General features: G+C 44.0%; 1 long non-coding RNA gene across 1 annotated transcript; it reads right to left on the minus strand.

The window, feature by feature from the left end:
• Nucleotides 1-1,225: 1,225 nt before the first annotated feature.
• Nucleotides 1,226-12,030, minus strand: LOC128928252 (uncharacterized). The gene is made up of 3 exons (XR_008473109.2): nt 11,861-12,030; nt 3,423-10,486; nt 1,226-1,656 (listed from the first exon to the last, which is right to left on the minus strand). It is a non-coding gene; the product is annotated as an uncharacterized LOC128928252 (long non-coding RNA).
• Between the last annotated feature and the right edge of the window lie 2,888 nt (nt 12,031-14,918).

Consider the following 14,918-nt stretch of genomic DNA (forward strand, 5'->3'; position numbering starts at 1 on the left):
TGCTTGGCATGGAGGAAGTCTCAAAATTATTTACTGAATCAACAAATTATAGTTGCAAACAACTAAATAAAGGGACAGTAGGTAGCAGAGTCCATTCTAGAAGTTAGGCTTCAGACTTGTAGGACCAGCGATATTGCTGCACTAGGTACTAATTATATCACAGTTTTCTGGTAAAAAATACAGTATGTAAGTACATAAAGGGACCCATGCGGATCTGTCTGCATGTCTGGCACTCAACCACATGAAACTACTCTGGCACCAGTCTGCTGTCTGTCAAGGGACACTAGGAGCTGTGGGGCGATCTGGGGGAGCAGCTGGCCTTTCTGAGGCCTTCCTTGAAGTATGGGATAGGCACTCTGAGCTTCTCATTATCAAAACCCTTCTGTCTTTAACTGATCTAACGTACTGAGATAAAAAGCACCACCCAGTTATTACTCATCCCACTCCATTCCAATCCATCAATCAGTACTTTTTGTCTTTTGCTTAAATGTACACACTTCAGGCAGTTTAGGACTCTGCGATGAGACTATACGGGCCAAACCCTAGCTCTACCTCTGTCGAGGTGTCTGGCCTTGGGCAGGTTGTTTAACCTCTTTGCGCCTCTCTTTCTCGTCTTTTAAATGATAATCCTAAGAATATTTAACTCATAACATTACGGTGGGGATTTAGGGCATTAATATATAGAACACAGTGAGAACAATGCCTGGCAATAAGTCAAAGCTAGGAAGTGTTCAGTTGATCTCTCCTTACAGTTTCCCGGCTTTGAGAATTGGCTTGTGTTCATCTGATGGAGGCGCTTCATGATTTTGTAGAATTCCCTGGAATGCTGTCATTTTAGCCATGAGGCTTTCAAGATTTTCCCACTCAGTTACAGCTTTCCTGAGGCCTAAAGAGGAGAGGAAGCGGCTGGCTGCGGTGGTTCACACCTGTAATCCCAGCACTTTGGGAGGCCAAGGTAGGCGGATCACGAGTCAGGAGATCGAGACCATCCTGGCTAACATGGTGAAACCCCATCTCTACTAAAAATGCAAAAAATTTAGCCAGGTGTCGTAGCACACGCCTATAGTCCCAGCTGAGGGGACTGAGGAAGGAAAATTGCTTGAACCTGGGAGGCGGAGGTTGCAGTGGGCCGAGATCGTGTCACTGCACTCCAGCCTGGGCGACAGAGCAAGACTCATCTCAAAAAAGAAAAAAAAAAAAAAAAAGAAGAGAGGAAGTGATTTGAAGTGTATTTTTCTGCTAATGAGGACTGTGGCATTTCTATTTCATACACAGCATCCCCAGGTCTTTTTTTCTCTACAATAGTGCTTACCACTTAGCACACAGTAGGTGTTAAATAAATACTTGTGCCAGGAAGGGAGGAAGAAAGATGCAGTACAGAGGAAAACATTAATTAGTACATAGTAGTTTATATGGACAAGGTCCCAGTGGGGTATTCACTTGTTCCCTACGATCTAATGACTAAGCATGAAAATCACCAAGGAAATGTGATCAACTCAGAGGAGAAGGAGGGGGAGGAGAAGAGAGAATAAACTAGAGCAGCCTGTTACCTGACCGAAGATATCAGTCCTTCCATTGCAAGTGGTTCCATCAGCTGAGGCCAAGTGGTAAACCTTGCCGCTGCTCTGGGACATCCAAGGCATCTCCAATTGCTGCCTGTGCCAGAGTTTCATCCTTTCAGGGGTAGTTTGTCATTTGCTTGGTAGCCTCTAAAGTACTCTTTCTTATGGCTAAAGACCAGCTAGCTCACCAGACATTTCTATGGGCTTTGGCAGGAGAAAGAGACAGGAGGCAGGCGATGGTCTAGGGTGGTTCTTAGGAGAAACGTTTCTGACCTTGGCAGTCTTATTCCAATTTATATGCCAAATTAGGCTACTAATAGATCCTCATCCACAACCCAAGCCCTCTAGCCTGAAAAGCTCAGAGTAGACAGAATGTAACTAGAAACTACTCTATGTTCTGTAAGGGAGTTGAAATTGAAACAGAGCTTTTCTAGTGAACACATTAGCTAATCAACTAGGTCACTTGTGGTAAGTAGGACTGTCTCAACTGTGCGCCAACTCTGATTGATGGATAAAGCCTGCCTGGGGAATTGTGTTGAGTTGGATTCTGAGTCTTCATCATCACATCTAGGTCCCAGGGGCCAGTGCTGTAGTTCACCATTAATGTCGGTCACAAGTGCGAGAATGAGGAGTCGCCCCAGGAGACATAGATGCTATAGATACATACCTGCTTGAGGAGGCTATTTGGAGTTAGGAAAACAAAGATGGTTGGTCAACTGTGCTCATTTAATTAAATCATGATAGACCTTGAACAATTCAACTCTTGAGGAAAATGTGGTATCAGCTCAGGAAAGAAGACACAGAAGGAATGAGAGTGGGGAGAGTGCAGTGTTCCAGTTCCATATCTCTGTAGTGCCTTCTCAGTATTTAAAACAGTCAGATAGGGCTAGGCATGATGGCTCACATCTGTAATCCCAGCACTTTGGGAGGCTGAGGTGGGTGGATAACCTGCGGTCAGGAGTTCGAGAACACCCTGGCCAACATGGCAAAACCCTGTCTAATACAAAAATTATCCGGGCATGGTGGCAGGCACCTGTAATCCCAGCTACTTGGGAGGCTGAGGCAGGAGGATCGCTTGAACTCAGGAGGTGGAGGTTGCAGTGAGCTGAGATTGCAGCCTGGGCAACAGAGCAAGACTCCACTTCAAAAAAATAAAAAATAAAACAGAAATAAAAACAGATTGAGAGGTAGCAGTCATGATGACATTAGATAGTTATTCTGAGTTGCAGTTCAAGACCTGGGAAGCTCCTGGAATAGACAGTTAAGCCACTGGCAACCAGAAGGAAAGGCAGAGAGAGTGTTTCCCAGAGTACTGTGAATTACTTAGTATCCATGAGATGTTTGAAGTATTTTGTCATGAAACACAGGCAGTGGTCGGGGAGGGGATTTCCATGGTTATTCAAGTTTGGAAAACCTGTCAAAAAAATTCAAGTTAAACTGTAGCCCAAGGTGGCTCTTGGCCTGAGGGAGTTACAGAAGAGAAATATAATAAGCTAAGAAACCAAAAGTAGAGAATGGGTGAGGCTCTGAAAGGCCTCAGACGAAAAGATGAGGGATATCATTTTGATTGGGAGGCATGGAGGATTTGTGGGCAAGAGAAGGGATACATTCAGGGTTGAGGGTTAGGAAAATAACTGTTGGTACCATGAAGATTGAATACAGAAGAGACTGGAGGTTAGAAGACTAATTAGAAAGGTGTTACATGGGCCAGGCACTGTGGCTCACACCTGTAATCCCAGCACTTTGGGAGTCCAAGGCAGGTGGATCACGAGCTCAGGAGATCGAGACCATCTTGGCCAACATGGTGAAACCCTGTCTCTACTAATATACAAAACATGAGCTGGGTGTGGTAGCACATACCTGTAGGTAGTCCCAGCTACTCATGAGGCTGAGGCAGGGGCATCCCTTGAACCCAGGAGGCGGAGGTTGCCGTAAGCTGAGACTGTGCCACTGCACTCCAGCCCAGGTGACAGAGCAAGACTCCATCTCAAAAGAAAGAAAGAAAGAAAGGTGTTATATGGTCCAAACAAGACTGCTAGCAGCCTAAACTTGGGCAGCTGCAATAGAATGAAAAGGAAGGGCCAAAGTCAAGAGACATTTTCATCAGTAATAATACGTCAGGTCTAGTCTGACCTCCAGCAGCACTCAAGTACTTGAAGGGCGATACTGACAGGGTACTGACCAGCCCTTCTCTACACCCTTAAGTTCAAAGCCAGCAGAGTGGGAGGTAAATTGCTGAGATGAAGCATTTGATTAGATAGAAAGTGTATCTTCCTAATGCCAGGAAAAATTAAACCCTGGAAGAGTTACCAGAGCACTAGCATAGCTTTTCCACAGGAAAGCAGCCATCTGCCCTGGTCCTCTAAGGCACATGACCACTCAAAGCTCCTTTCTGCTCCATGAGTATATAATTAATGTATCTTACGAATCTGAATATTGACAGGGGCCTTAGAGCTGATGTAGTCAGTGGCTTTCAAACCTGACAACATCACGATCGTCTAGGGAGCTCACTAAAATGCAGATTCTCAACCTCCATTTCCAGAAACTTGGATTTGATTGGCAGAGTCTGGGAATCTGCATTTTTTGATGTCTTCAAGTGATTATAATGTATAATCAAATTTTTAGACCCACCAATTAATTTTTTAGTGAGTGAACTGAGGGCCAGAGAGGAGCAGGGACTTCCCCAAGGCCATACTGGCAAGGGTATCAGTTAGTGGCAGAGTGGACACTAGTATCCCATGCTTAGGGGTCCTCCAATAGGCCACAAAGAAATGCTTGGACCCATTATTTGGCTCTAGGCTGAGGGTCACACAGTGAATAAAAGGTTCAGAAACCTTTCTTGTTACCCCCTACGCTCAAGGAGCTGTGTTGCTTCAGTATAGGATGTACACAAGAGTGCTGAGTGTTATTAACCGTAACAATAGTTAATGTTTGCTGTGTGTCAGGCCTTGCTCTAGGCACTTTACATAAAACTCTCTTAATCTGCACAATTACTCCCTAAGATCAATTTTATCCCCATTTTACAGAAGATGAAACTGAGGCACAGTGAAATTAAGAGGGCAGGATTTTGCTCTCACCATACATCCTGTCCTGATAACTGTTTTCCTTTGGCCTGGAGCACTCAGCCTTCACTCTGTAGTCACTCCCTTCACTTCACACACTCAGTACTGGCCTCTGTCTCTTACTTCTCCTCAGAGAGCCATTCAGAACAGAGCAGTGGAAGAGTTTGGCTCCAGAGTCCCAGTGCCACACCTCACGGTGGGGCCCCCTTTACTGAGAGTGGGACTGGACTGCTGAGGCAGCTGGCAGTGGGCAATAGTGACCAGTGACCAGCCCTGCCAGTTTCCCTGGAGCAGGACCTGCAGCTCAGCCAGGCAGCCAGGAGAGAGAGGCTGCTTCTCTTGCCAACTCCAGCTTGCTACTACAGGGGTGGGATTTACCAGGGAATTCATTCTTTGGTGATAGGGTTGGGAGTTCCTTTTGTAAGGCACATTCTTGGCCAGAGTAGAGCTGCATGGTTGCAGTGCTTTAAATAAGCCTTTATTGCTGGTGAATATTGATGAAGCACGTATTAGTCTGTTTTCATGCGGCTGATAAAGACATACCCAAGCCTAGGCAATTTACAAAAGAAAAAAGATTTAATTGAACTTACGGTTCCATGTGGCTGGGAAGACCTCACAATCACAGTGAGGCCATGAAGATAAAAGGCACGTCTCACACGGTGGCAGACAAGAGAAGTTTGTGCAGGAAAACTCCCCTTTTTAAAACCATCAGATCTCGTGAGACTTATCCACAATCACAAGAACAGCATGGGAAAGGCCTGCCCCCATCATTCAATTATCTCCCACTGGGTCCTTTCCATAACACACGGGAATTCAAGATGAGATTTGGGTGGGGACACAGCTGAACCATATCCAAGACACATGTAAACATTGTCTCTAGAACTGCTGGTGAAACACCCATTTTGTTACTCAAATACCTTGTGTTAGGACTCACTTGACAAAAAGCTCCTTTGGACTTAGTCGAAAAAGCTGATTTCTCCTGGAGGCCCTGATGGTGAGTTTTCTTGGCTGTGTCTTATTTTGCAGTGGCTGCTCAGGATTCTGTTACTTGCTAAAGTGAACACTACATCTGATTTTGAGTTCTTGGCAGAATTAACTTTTCCCTCTTCAGTTTTTCCTCCAATTTTAATGGTTATTAATCTGACTCCATTTTAAATTGCCCAGTAATGTGTGTGGTTTTAAACTACCTAATGGTTTACTGGAAACAAGCAGGACAGAAAATAAATGAATTAAATTTCTTATTTCTGTACTACAAGGGGTAATTATGGAGGAGTCTTTTTGACCATTCATTTTATCTACATTTTATTTCTGTGATAAGAACAACAGCCAGTACTTAGTGAGTGCTTGCTATAGCTAGACACTGTTCTTTACACATATTAACTCATTTCATAACCATCCTACGAGGTAGGTATTATTATTCTTCCCATTTTACAGATAAAGAAACTGAGCCACAGATTAAAGAAGCTGCCTATGTTCACACAGCTAGCAAACGGTAGAACCAGGACTCAAACTCAAAGCCAGTATCCCAGTGGTTCTTAACAGGGGATGATTTTACACCCTGGGGACGATTTTACACACAGCCTGGGGACACCGGAAGTTTCTAGAGGTATTTATGGTTGTCACAGGTGGGGAGGTGCTCACTATCATGTACTGAGTGGAGGCAGGGATGCTGCTGGACACCCTGCGATGCACGAGTCAGACCCTCAGAACAAAGGATTATCTGGTCCAAAATGTCAGCAGTGCTGAAGTTCAGACACTCTGCTGTACACCAACCATTACATCATCACTTAGGCTTCACATACGCTCTTTAGTCTGTTTCTTTGTCCTTGATCTGCCTGGACAACTGAACATGCCTCAGAATCGCTCAGGCAATCGTGTCCACATTGGTTCACCCACTGTTAAGTGAGCACACACATTTCAGAAACAGGCCTTGGTGCTCCTGTAGCCTGAAGAGCAGAAACCTAATGGGAAAAGACTGCTGAAAACAGGAAGCAAAAAGCAGAAAGCCTTCATGCCCACTGTGATTGCTGGTCCAAAGAAGGTCAGGGGCTGCTGAAGGAACATGTGGGCTTGTTACATTGGGGTAAGTGCCTCATCCTATGACTAGACCCACCCAGGAAGCCATAGGTTACTGAAGCCCCAGATCCCAAGTACTTCATGAGCTCCTGACACCTGCTCCTCCCTCTCTCTGCCCATGGCTCCCCTGCTCCCAGCTTCCCAGACACTAACCCCACATCCTGTCTAGACTACTGACTGAGAGCAGGCCCCTCTTATCTCCTCCATCTGACCTGGCCTACAGACACAGCTACCACTGTAAGCTCCCTGGGGCGAAGATGAGTCTTTCTTCCATCGCACCCTTGCACTGAGCATGCTGCAGGTACCTGTGTAAGTACATCTCAGCAGAAAACTCTTTGTATAGCCTCCTCATGCATAGTGCTAGAAGAATCCTCCTGTATCTGGCAGCTAGGGCATCACTTGTGGAAGGCAGTGATGTTGTGGAAAGAACACTGAGCAAGGACATGGCAGGCCTGGGCTGCTGAATTTGTGAACTCAGGACTGAGTGCACAGGACTCAGTGCAGGGCTGAGTTACAGTTGCCTCCTCTATGGTGCCTGGCAGGGGGCTCTGCATGGGGCTGGCTGTCAACAGTCATTTGTTGGATGGAATAAATGCATCACTGCTCTGCTCTGCTCTCCTTTCTGGACAGATGGAAACCACCCCTACCAATGGACCCAGGTGGTGGCAACAGCCTCCTCCATGCAGAGGATGTAAAAGACAGGGATGAAGAGGCTGAAGGGCTCACCCATCCCCTGCCTATTGGGCAGGCACCTGTGCACCGTGGTAAATTCTGCCCCTTGTCTGTGTCCTTGTCTCAGCCTACCCATTCCACCTCCCAGCCACACACACTGTGATCTATATGGTCCTTGAGGTAAGGGACTGTTAGTTAATTAAATGGAGATTTATTAGGAGCCTATGTGGCCTGCTTCTACTGGCCTGCTTCGAATTGCCTGCTTCTTATTAGTTGCAGACACGGCATCTAGTAAGAAAGACATGGTTTCTGACTAGTGGGGAATAGAGATTTTGAGCTAATAACTATAAATGGGATAGTGTGAGGAAAGAGTAACAGGGGAGTTTGTTACTGCTTATCACCGAAATATGGAAATGCTGGAAATTCAGTGGATGGAATTTTCATCATAGAAGCTGTTTCTGAAAAAATACCCTAACACTCAGGCATGCTGAGTACCTTGAATTAAAGGACAGTGGAAGGCCTTGCAAGCAGCCTCAGAACAGGCTCTGACTTTCTCCTGCCCTTCTGTCTGTTGCCCTTCATGCTCCCCCGAAGCAAGTCATAGAACCCAGAATGCCTCTTCCCCAAAGCACGTCATAGAGACTAGAGCCCCTTTCCCCCAGGGCAAACCATACAACCTAGAAATATGACTTTAACCTTCTCCCACCTCTCTGTGTAGGAGCTGGTCATAAAGAAATTATCTGCCCTACTCTTGTTCAATAGTGGGTAATAAGATCCTCATTCCGAAAAGGATCCTGCTTCTCACCTGGGAGGAAGAAATATCACACAGAGACAAAGAAGAACCTAAGCAGACAGGCCGTGCTGGGTTTCCCCACGCTGTCTGTTACTATTACATTATTCTCTTTTTGTCCAATCACATTTCTACATAGCTGTCCACCCTTCATCAAATCTAAAAATAAAAGTGGACAGTTTTCCCTTTGGTCTTCATTTCTGAAGGCTCCTGTATGAGTAATTTTGATTACATAAATCAGTTAGCTTTTTCTCTTGTTAACCTGTCTTTTGTTATAGGAGTGTCAGCTGTGCCCCTTATGATGGGAGGGAAAGGTATTATACCCTTTCTACCCCTAAAAAGAGCCGAACTCGTGTCTCATTCCTCGATACTGATCCTACCCACAGGCACATGTGGCAGATACATGCATGACCTGGTTTGATAAAGACTACAAGTACATCACTCCAAAATGTCCAACTTCAGGACCCACTATGATATCTTAGGTTGGTGCAAAACTAATTGTGGTTTCTGCCGTTAAAACGATACTCTTCTATGGAAATTGCAGTTTTTGCCATTAAAGTGATGGCGAAATGCTGCGATTTTTTATTTTTTATTTTTTTGATACGGAGTCTCACCCTGTCACCCAGGCTGGAGTGCAATGCTGCCATCTCAACTCACTGCGACCTTTGCCTCCCGAGTTCAAGCAATTCTCCTGCCTCAGTCTCCTGAGTAGCCGGGATTACAGATGCCCGCCACCACACCCTGCTAATTTTTTGTATCTTTAGTGGAGATGGGGTTTCACTGTGTCAGCCAGGCTGGTATCAAACTCCTGACCTTGTGATCCTCCTGCCTCGGCCTCCCAAAGTGTTGGGATTACAGAAATTATACCGGCCACTGCAATTTCTTTTGCATTAACCCAATAGTTAAAAGAGTACTGGAACTGTCAAAAGATCTGTTTTGTTTTCTTGTGGTATATTAGTTAATGTTTCTCAGACAATGTCTTTCTCAGCAAAATTAGAATAACAATGACCATCCCCAGCAACCCATCTGGTTACTGAATGGGGCTGGCCCTGTGGCAGCTCTCCTCTTTGAGCAGACCAGAACACCCATCCCCAGAGCAGGGCCAGGCCACATGAGGCCCGTGATTAAAACATCTGTGGTTGGGTGCTGGTGGCTCACACCTGTAATCCCAGCACTTTGGGAGGCCAACATGGGTGGATTACCTGAGGTCGGGAGTTTGAGATTAGCCTGACCAACATGGTGAAACCCCACCTCTAGTAAACATACAAAAAATTAGGCAGGCATGGTGGCATATGTCTGTAATCCCAGCTACTTGGGAGGCTGAGGCAGGAGAATCATTTGAACCTGGGAGGCGAAGATTGCTTTGAGCCGAGATCTTGCCATTGCACTCCAGCCTGGGCAACAAGAGCAAAACCCTGTCTCAAAAAAACAAAAACAAAAACAAAACTGTGATGACTGAAGGAAGCGCACAGGGAGGACTCTGGTCTCCACCCTCTGGGCTCCTCGACAAGCTACAAACTTGTACTTGTACTTGAAATACAATCTTCAAGTATAGGGTTCCCAAACCGTAGGAATAGAAGTGACAGGGAGGATGGCAGACGTTTTACATTTTACTTTCTAGTGCTGATTTTTATATGTTTGGGGAAAATACAATGAGCACAGCAAACCCATGAGTCTATGAATATTTTTGTTTAGAATAATGCTAGGTTAAAAAAAAGGTGGACTTTTGACAGATGCAGTTTGCAAAATGTTCTCCTATTCTGCAGGTTGTCTGTTTACTCAGTTTTGCTGTTGCAGGTCTTTAGTTGTATTAGATCCCATTTGTCAGTTTCTGCTTCTGTTGCAATTGCTTTTGGTGTCTTTGTCCTGAAATCTTTGCTCATTCCTAGGTCCAGAATGGTATTGCCTAGGTTGTCTTTCACGGTTTTTATAGTTTTACACAGTGTATAAATCATCTTAAGTTGATTGTTGCATATGGTGTAAGTCTAACATCCAGCATCTATAAGGAACTTATTTACAAGAAATTTTCAAGAAAATAAACAATCCCGCTAAAAAGTGGGCAAAGGGTATGAAAAGACACTCGAAAAACATGCGGCCAACAGGCGTATGAAACAAAGCTCATCAGTCATCATTAGAGAAATACAAATGAAAACCACGATGAGATACCATTTCATACCAATCAGAATGGCTGTTAGCATGGCTATTATTCAACAACAACCAGATGCTGGCGAGGTTGCAGAGAAAAGGGAATGCTTATACACTGTTGGTGGGCGTCTAGATCAGTTCAACCATTGTGGAAAACAGTGTGGTGATTCCTCAAAGACCTGAAAGCAGAAATACCATTACAAAGGAATATAAATTGTTCCGTCACAAAGACACATGCACATGTATGTTCACTGAAGCACCATTTGCAATAGCCAAGACATGGAATCAGCCTAAATGCCCATCAATGGTAGACTGGATAAAGAAAATGTGGTACCTATACATGGAATACTATGTAGTAAACAAAAAACAAACGAACAAAAAAAACGAGACCATGTCCTTTGCAGGAATATGGACAGAGCTGGAGGCCATTATCCTCAGCAAACTAACACAGGAACAGAAAACCAGATATCACAAGTTCTCACTTATACGTGGGACCTAAATGATGAGAACACGTGGACACGTAGAGGGGGACAATAGACACTGGGACCTACTGGGGGGTGGAGGGTGGGAGGAGGGAGAGGATCTGGAAGAATAACTACTGGGTACTAGGCTTAATACCTGAGTGATGAAATCAGCTGTACAATAAACCCCTGTGGCATGAGTCTACCTATATAACAAATAACAAACCTGCACATGTACCCCTGAACCTAAAAATAAAAGTTTTACAAAAGGTGAACCAATTTAAAGAAATAGCCAGGTAAATAACCAGTGGCACAATGAAGTGACAAATATCATGAAGGTGGCACACAAATGATTGAAGTTTTACAGACACTGATTTGCTGAGTCTCTTCATGTTAGCAATAAAAAAAATCAAGGACCACAAGGGTGAAATTTAAGGTTGGCAAGAAATAAACCCAGGATCATAACCAAACCCTCTGGAGCTCCAGGTGGTGGTGTTCTTCCCAGCACCCAGGCTGCCTCCCCACTCCCTACGCTAGAAGGTATCTTCATGAGGGTTCTTTTATTTTAAAATGACGGCTTTATTGGGAGATAATTCATATACTATAAAATTTACCTTTTTAAAGTGTACCATTCAATAGGCTTTAATAGATTCACAGAGTAAGGCAACCAATTTTACAATTTTAGAACACTTTTATCATCTCAAAAGAAGTCCCACATCAATTAGGAATCACTTCCCCTTCTTGCCAAACCCCTAGCAAAAATTAATCTATTTTATGTCTCTATGGATTTGCCTATTCTGGACATCTTCATGTGAGTGAAATAATATGATATATGGTCTTTTGTATCTGGCGTCTTTAATTTAGCTTAATGCTTTCAAAGTTCATCCATGTTGTAGCATGTGTCATACTTCATTCCTTAATTATGGAAGAATAACATTCTACTATATGAATATACCACATTTTATTTACCCGTGTGTCAGTTAATGAACACGTGGTTTGCGTTTGTTTTTGCCATCATGAAGAATGCTGCTATGAACATTGGTGTACAAAATTTTATATGGAGACATGTTGTCATTTCTCTTGGGTACCTACCTAGGAGTGGAATTGCTGGGTACATGGTATGATGGGGGTTCTTGAAGGCAAGCAATAGAAACTGCCTCTGGCCCTCTTGAACAAAGAGGAAATTTACTAGCAGGATAGTGGAGGCTTCCAGAATCCACAGGGGAGAAGCTGAAGGGCTGGGCCTGGAAAATGGGGCAAGAGCCAGGAGTTCAGTGGTCAGGCAATGGAGCTGCAGGCAGCATCACCCCACAGAAATGCCTGGTCTGAGCACCGTTGCAGCCTGCCCTTCTAGCTCTTGTCCAAGATTCAAAGTCTAGGAGAGAGCCTCCAACTGGCCGAGCCTGTGAATCACTCCCCTTCTCCCCACAGCTTGGAGCCAGGGAGACAAATGATCTGATCACTGCAGCCCTATAGCATAAGGGAGGCATTACACAAGTGACAACTTCTCCAAAAGAGAAATTAAGGTAACGATTTGAAGTTGGAATTCGGGGGAATGCTGGACACCTAAGAGAAAGACAAATGTAATACAGCAGGGCCAGATTCTGAGGGGGAAAAATCAACACAGAGAGGAGGGAGAAAGCAAGGGAAAAGCAGAGGAAGGGAGCAGAACCACTGCCTTAAGCTCATTCTGAAGTCACGAAACCTCTGGATTTCCAGTTACATGAGCAGCATAACTTGGGTTTTCTCCTGCTTGCAGCCCAGTGCATCCTAACTGATACAGTAGTGATTACACATAAAAGCCAACTAGAGATAGAAAAAGGCAAGAAAACCAGTGAGAAGAACTTGGGTCTGGTCCCGTTTCTGCCAGATGCCTCTTAGCTGAAGCATTCGATGTCTGAACCTCAGTTTTTTCCTTTTTTCACAGAGTTGCAAAGTGAAACGAAGGATCTAAGAGCCCTGCATAGACTAAAGTGCAAAGGACTTCCCCATAGGCTCTTATAACCAACAAGACAGAAGCAAAAGCATGGTAATAAATGAGCAAACAGATGTTTTCTCAAAGGCTTTAATATTCCAGGTTCCCATTTGGCCTAAGTTTTCATGAGTTCTTTATACTTGGCAGCTGGGTGGGAGGTAAGAGAAGAAAACACTTTGAAGTAGAATTAGGTCAAAGCTGATCATTAAACAGCTTGTAGATTTTGGGAATTTGCTTTTCTGTTTCTCTATATGCTTAAAGAAGCATTGGTGAAACAGTAGGAGGGGAAGGAAGGAGGGTGGCAGATGTTTTACCTTCATTCTCTTATTTCATCCTTACGGCAGCCCTTGGAGGTAGGGATGATTACTTCCATTTTTCAGAGGTGGAAATGGTTCAGAAAGGTGAAGTCACCTCCTGTAGGTATGAATTTGAACTTAGTCCCAGCAGATGTTAGATTCCAGGCTCTTCTCAGTACACCTCACCAACTCCCAGGAAACATGAAAACATACTCCATTACATTCCATTTGGTATCTGAGCTTCAAAAGTTTAAATGAAGCTTCCAGAGGGTTGAGTTCAAGCATTGTTTCCTCAGGTTAACTTCAAACATTCTTTTTCCCTGAAGGAGTCAACTGTGGTATCAAAAGAACGTGGCCATATGTGTAAATACCAAGGATATCTTTAAAGAACACTCAAGAAACTGGTCATATGGGTGACTTGAGGGTGGCAGGAGAGGAAGCTAGGTCACTTGAGCACAGGGAAGCGAAAATCTTTCTTTTCATTGTTAGCCTTTCCCTTTATTTCTTTCAATTAATAAACATTTTTAGAGTAGCTTTTGGAGCACAGCAAAATTAAATGGAAAGTATAGAAATGTCCACTGTCTCCCATTCTCACACATGGACAACCTCCCCCACGGTCAGTATTCTGTGCCAGAGTGGCCCGTTGTAGATTACCATCTATGAACCTGCATTGCCACATGATGATCAACCAAGGCTCATAATTCACATGAGGGTTCACTCTTGGTGGTGTACACGCTGGGTTCTGATAAAAGTGTAATGACACTGTGGTATCATACAGAGTAGTTTCTCTGCCCTAAGAATCCCCTGTGCTCTGTCTGTTCATCCTGCCCTCCTTCCTCTCATCTCTGGCAGCCACTAATCTTTTTATTGTCTCCATACTTTTGCCTTTTTCAGAATGTCATATAGTTGGAATGATACAGAATATAGCCTCTTCGGACTGGCTTCTTTCACCTAGTAATATGCATCATGTCCTTTCATGGCTTGATAGCTCATTCCTTTTTAAGGCTGAATAATGTTCCATTGTTGGGATGTACCACAGTTTATCCATTCACCTACTGAAGAACAACTTAGATGCTTCCAGGTTTTGACAATCATGAATAAATCAGCTATAAATATCTGTGTGCATGTTTCGCGTGTATATAAGTTTTCAACTCCTTTGATAAATATCACAGAGTACAACATGCTGGATCATATGGTAAGAGTATGTTTAGTTTTGTATCAAACTGCCAAACTTTCTTTTTCTTTTTTTTTTTTTTTGCTGGAGGGCAGTGGCTCACTACAACCTTTGCCTCTGGGATTCAAGCAACTCTCCTACCTCAGCCTCTGAGTAGCTGGGATTACAGGCATGCACCACCATGCCCAGCAAATTTTCGTATTTTTAGTAGAGACAGGGTTTTACCATGTTGGCCAGGCTGGTCTTGAACTCCTGATCTCAGGTGATCCTCCCACCTTGAACTCCCAAAGTGCTAGGACTATAGGTGTGTGAGCCACACACTTGGCCTAAACTGTCTTTCAAAGTGGCTGTAGCATTTTACATTCCCATAAGCATTCCATGTTGTCAGTGTTTTTGCTGGCCATTCTAATAAGTGTGTAATGCTATCTATTTTTGTTTTAATTTGTAGCCTTTTTTTTTTTTTTGGAGACAGAATTTCACTCTGTCACCAGGCTGGAGTGCAGTGGTGCAATCTCAGCTTACTGCAACCTCTGACTCCTTGGTTCAGGTGATTCTCCTGCCTCAGCCTCCCGAATAGCTGGGACTACAGGTGTGCACCACCACTCAGCTAATTAATTTGTAATTTTTGAATGTCATATGAAAATATGCCTTTGTTGAGCACCTTCCACCTGTTTTATTTTTGTTTTTTAAGAGACAGAATGTCAC

This window comes from Callithrix jacchus, chromosome 7 (genome assembly GCF_049354715.1).
Source record: "Callithrix jacchus isolate 240 chromosome 7, calJac240_pri, whole genome shotgun sequence".
NCBI lineage: Eukaryota > Metazoa > Chordata > Mammalia > Primates > Cebidae > Callithrix > Callithrix jacchus.